Source organism: Protopterus annectens, chromosome 7.part0, assembly GCF_019279795.1.
Source record: "Protopterus annectens isolate FY-2018-M chromosome 7.part0, PAN1.0, whole genome shotgun sequence".
Classification (NCBI taxonomy): domain Eukaryota; kingdom Metazoa; phylum Chordata; order Ceratodontiformes; family Protopteridae; genus Protopterus; species Protopterus annectens.
The window spans coordinates 1,042,388,311-1,042,394,310 of NC_056739.1; positions in this window are offsets into that span (position 1 = coordinate 1,042,388,311).

The following is a 6,000-nucleotide window of genomic DNA, read 5'->3' on the forward strand; positions in this document are numbered from 1 at the left end:
GTGATACAGACTCTAGATCGCAGAGCAATCCAGACAATGTTCTGGTTCCAGAATGTGTCTTACATTCTGATTCCATCTCTGATGTTGTTCCCGATATTCCTAAGATTGAACATTCAGCAGAAACAGTTCCAGTTGCTAAGTCTAATTCTCAGTTTTATGTCACATGATTTGGTTGCACTTCCTAGTGTGAAATACACAGTGACTTGGACATAACTGTATATACATACATAGTTTTGTACAAATGCATGAAAAAAGCTGTTTGTATTATTTGCATGTCAACTGATATTCTCAGCATTGCATGATCAATTTCTCAAAGAGAGAGGATGTAGAGCAGAGTGTGTGATGTGTCCTTAAGTTAGCCACATCCACTGCAGCTGTTGGGGTCCCCTCAGAGGGCAAGGGGTAGCCATTCTTGTCCGTCCTGGATAAGGGAACAGAGAAGACGTCCCTGTTTGGTCAAAATGTTGTGCCCCTCTGTGGGAAAGGTGCTGCTGCCATTAATAAGAATGTTGGCCCTATTTTTCCTGTAAACAGGGAACAAAAAACTAAATATTGTCTACTCCTCAAATTTCCATAAACAGGAGTAATTTACTGGGTATGGCTCAAGGTTTACTTCAGGCTATTGATCCTTTTTACAAGGTGGTTCAGGTAAAAAAAAAAAAGAGTGATGCCTCTTTTTCTGAAGAGGTTTAAGATTCTAAATCTGAACAGGAAGATGAAGGGACAGATAGATACAGGGGTTTCTCCACAGTTTTCTGATTTAAACTCAGACGAGACATCAGTTTCTGAGGGTTTCTCTTTCTCTGAGACTGTTTTCAGAATGTGCCAGTGTTTTCAGTGGGAGAATGCTGAGGATTCTCAGTCCCTTAAAAAAAAAACACGAGCTGTTGTGCAAGTAATTTCCAAAACCTGTACCGATTCCTCCAGTTCTGTCAGCTTTGGAGGATGTGTGTGCCACTGCCTGTAATTTTCCTGATAGTTAGCCCACTGCCCCTAAAAAGGCAGATGGGATGTATAAAGTTCCTCAGTTTTTTTTTTAGTTTTTATGCACTCATCCCAAACTTGACCCAGCAGCTATAGCTTTAGTTAAACTGCTGCTAAACATGTAGTTAATTCCAATCCTATGCTTTCTGACAATGATGTGAAGATTATTGATAAGTATAGGAAAAAAGTGTATGAGTCTACAACTTTGATTTCCAGAATTATGAATTGTGAGGCTCATATGTTACAGTTTATTCTGACTAATTGTGAAAGTATGAGGAATGTTTCATTCATAGGTTCATAGGTTCATAGGTTCATACTAGACTATCTGCCCTTGGGCATTTATAAGCCTAACCCGATTGTGTTTGGCTTATGCCACCCCTTGATTTGAGTATACTGTGCCCTTTTTAAAGTTTAGTTTACTGTGCCTCTGTCTAATAGTGACACGGACGTAATCCCCGGGACAAACCTACAATCCTCCATCCACTCATCAAGATTCTTCTTGAAGAGAGTCAGTGAGGTGCTCTGCCTAACATGAATTGGAATTCTATTCCAGAGCGAAGGAAGCCTCTGGGTTATGAATCTGTCCCCCCAGCATGTTCTATTTATTTCTGTGCTGAGGTTCAAGTCCCTCGAGCGCATGGCTCTAAGGGATTTAGATTTACTGAGGTGGAGCATGTCCATTAATTCTGGGTTGGACATAGTTTTATATGTCAGGCATAGATCACCTTGAAGTAGGCGGTATGCAACTGAGTAGAGCTGGAGTTTTTTTAACCGATCAGCATATGGCATCTGTTTGAGTCCCTTGATCCTCCTGGTGAGGTACTTTTGGGGTCTTTCTAATTGCTGCAGGTGTCGGGTAAGGTACATCCCAAAGGGGGCTTTGTATTCTATGATGGGCCTGATGAGGGATGAATAAAGGGGCATGATTACCTCTCTTGATCTAGATGTGAATCCTTTCATGATGAGGTGGGCTATGTAGAAGGTCTTTCTAACCACTTTGGCAATGTGGTTGTCAAAGGAGAGATTGCTATCAACTTGGGTCCCCAGATCCCTAATTACTTTCTCTGTACTTAATGGGTTACCACCTATGTGGTAATTTGTGGGCACATTGTTTTTGCCAAAGGGTATGACTTTACACTTTTTGGCATTTAGCTTTAGACCATGGCTCTGGCACCAGTTATCCATCTCTGCGAGACCTTTTTGAAGGATGTTTGTGTCAGCTGGAGAGTCGATTATGGCACCCAGTTTGCAGTCATCTGCAAACTTGGTGAGCCATAGTCCTCCCACGTTGGCCTGTACCTCAGAAAAGTAAATACCGAACAAGAGAGGTCCCAGGACAAAACCTTGTGGGACGCCACTTGTGACTGGTTTCGAGTCTGACATGGCCCCAGCAACTCTGACTCTGTGGGTTCTGTCTTTGAGCCAGTTTGCAACCCATCTTGTGACATAGGGGTTTATATTTAGGTTGGATAGCTTATCTATGATGCCCGAGTGGAGTATTGTGTCAAATGCCTTTGCGAGGTCCAGATAGGCTGTATGGACTACCTTCCCTTCATCCATGGCCTTGGTGACTGTTTCGAAGAAGTCGACCAGGTTCAAAAGGTAGGATCTGCCCTTGACGAAGCCAAACTGGGTAGGATCTAGTGTCTGTAGGTCCCCAATGTCCTTGTTTAAGAGTTCCACGATGATCCTCTCCATAGCCTTGCAGACTAGGCTAGTCAGGCTTATGGGGCGATAGTTTCCAGGGTCCGTAGAGGCACCACCTTTGTGGAGTGGGACCACTGTTGCTGTATGCCATTCTTTTGGCACATATCCTGTAGTGAGGCTGAGATTGTACAGCAGTTTTACTTGAGGGATTAGTTCTTCTTGGAGTTCATGTAGGACGCAACCCGGGATGCCATCTGGTCCCATGGAAGCAGTGTTTTTTGCTTTGGAGAGGGCGGCCTTCACCTGAGCATCAGAGATGTTTGGGAGGCTGCACTCTGCCGGGATAGATACTTGCTCTTTTGGGGGGGGGGGGGTGGAGAAGTTTGCACTGAACCTGTCTGCCAGGATATTGGCAATGTCTGTGGGTTCAGTGTATTTTTTGTCGTTTAGAATCAACTCAGAACAAGTCTGGGAGTTGCATCCCAGGTTCCTAACATAACTGAAAAAAGCCTTATGATTGTCTTTAGTGTCCTGTGCAATTTTTCTCTCGAAGCTGTCCTTGGAGGATTTTATGAGGGATCGTAATTTTTGGTTAGTACTGATCAGAGATGCTTTCCCTTTTAGGGATTTTGCTCTATCATGTAGTAGCTTCCTCCTTCTGTTGTACAGTTTATTTATGGCTGAGGTCCACCAGACTGGATGCCTGCCTTTGGATGATTGGGTCTTGATTTTGTTTGGGATAGCATGATCCATGCATTCCTGGAGATGTCCGTGGAATGTGTTTATATAGGATTCTGCAGTTTGGGCCGTAGTTTCCACTGGCCCTGGGGCCTTGAAGGATTCCACTTCTGGTTTGAGAAGTGTGAAGTTCACTTTTGAGAAGTTTTTCACTGTGGTTTTCTGGGCTGGGGGTGGGGTCGGGATGTGGATATCCAGTGAAATTAATTTATGGTCTGATCTTACCAATGAGGGATATACTTCTAGTATGGAGCATAGAGTCCCCATGTTGGTAATGATCAGGTCTAGTATGTTTTCCCCTCTTGTGGGAGTGGTGACTAGTTGTTCCATAGCATTTGAGTTTATAAATTCCAGGAACCTTTGGGCTAAGGTACTGGGGCTTGAGTAATGCTCCCAGTCTATGTTTGGATAGTTGAAGTCGCCCAATATAATGGTGTTCGGAGAGATCTTCATGTTCTCCAATGTTTTCAGGAAAGCTGAGTGGGATTCCTGACTTTGAGAGGGTGGTCTGCAGGATGCTATAAACTGAAAAGCAGTCTTGCCCACTGTCAGTTGCACATGGATGGTCTCCGATACTTCATGCAATGCCACTAACCTGGAGGTGTGGATATCCTTGATAAATATGGAAACTTCCCCTCCTTTTGTGGTTCGGTCTTGGTTTTGGGGCTGAAAAGCATGATATGAGGTATAACCTGGTAGTGCTGGGGTGCTCTCTGGAGCCTTGAACCAGGTTTCTGTCACTGCACAGATATCGATGTTCTCCATACTGAGGAGAGCTTCGAGTGCGTGCATCTTGAGGTTAAGACTTCTGGCGTTTAGCAGCATTACCCTTAGTTTCTTGTTCCTTGTGCTGTCTATGGAGGTGGGTTTGACTTTTGAGCCTTGCCTAAAAAAGGCACTATGGGGTTGGCAAGAGCCTTTGCCAATATCCGAAAGCCCAGGGGTGACAGGTGCAAGCCATCCCTAGCGAAGCAACTTGCTTGTCGAGCATGTCATCCCAGGCTGACAGACACTGGATCCCCTTTGAATGACACCAAAATTTTAGCCAATTGTTAAAATCAATAATTTTGTCTTTATACTGTGGCATCATTCTAGGTGAGGGTAAGATGCTGCTCAAGGTCAGTGTCATACCGGCCTGGGCTACATGATCAGAGAGCTCCTCTATGTCTCTTTTCATGTAGTCGTGGGAGGTACGTCTCAGGTCATTCACGCCAGCATGTACAATGACTGAGTCATATTTGTATTTGTTTTGGAGTGATCTGAGTGCTTGCGTTATGTGGCAGATCCTAGCGCCCGACAGCAGCTCACTGTGACCTTCTCTTTATTCAGCCTGGTGAGTGGGACGTCAGTGTGTCTGACAATAGAGTCACCTATTACAAGAGTATCAGGTGTGTTATTCAGCCTTAAGGGCTGTGACTGCTTGGCACACTGACTTTGTGTGCTATGTGTTGTACGTGTTTTGTTTTGGGGTAGCGTTTGCTTGGATGTCTGCTTTGGACGTCTCTGTTGCTTAGGTAGATTTTTATTTAGAGCTTCTGAGTATGTTTTTGTGTTTTTATGTGTTTGGTTCGCTGTTGTGGTGGGACTATGTGATACTGGAATTGTGTTGTGTGAGGTTACCTTCTCCTCCTGACTGGTTACACCAGTTTTGAGATGAGAGAGCTCAGCCTCCAGTTTGGCTATATGGTTGCATCTCTCACATAAATTTTAACCTGTTTGGAGGAGGAGAGGGTTGTCCGTGTACATGAGACAGTTGTAACATTGCCTCAAAATTCCCAGATTCACCAGCTGGACTGGAGAGGAAACCATTGACTGACCTTTGGACATGCTAAAGTAATATAGGGAACTGAATTAAAACGGATCAATAGGGGACAAGGTAATCATAGAGAGTATAAGAGTAAGTAGTGCTTATGATTTATTAGTGCTAACTTGTAAGATTACTTATTTGGACCAGTGAGGGGCCTTAGAATGAGAATATGGTGTTTAATTTGAGAGATAGAGCAGTTCTAAGGGAAAAAGTGAAGAGCAGACTTTGTGGAGCCAGGAATAGTTTAAACCCAATTAGGCGGCGCTGCCCGATGTTGCGCTATGCGCAAAAACGCGCAAAAGACGGTTTTAAGAGAGGGAGATCAAGGAGTTTGGAATTGACCAAAAATGGCCAATAAAACTGCAGTTTCAAGGCAGTAACCACTCCCAGAGGGGCAGGCAGGCTGCTCAATGTTTATCACTGCCACTGATGAACACAGAGACTTCCCTTTAGCCAAAGCAAACAATGGCCTCCAAGAAACTTACAAACAGTTCAGAACAGCAAATCTGTAACTGAACTTTTTTAAATCTCAGAAAAGTGGGAAAAAAACAAGATTTTTTGTTTTTTTTTTTAAGGAAAGCAGAGGTTCACAAGTATCAACAAGTTAGAACAGTGCAGTAAATGACCCCACACGTGAGTGCTAGGCCAGAGACAGATAAAATGCAAGTTTTAAGAAAAAAACGATTTTAAAAATAAGTGCACACAGGAAATTCAGTAATCAGCTCTAGGTTGTGTTCTAAATACAGTTACCAACACAGAAATCAAGTTTAACAAGCCAGAAAATGCTCAAAAGTAGGCGGCAATGCAGAAAAACTTAACAAATA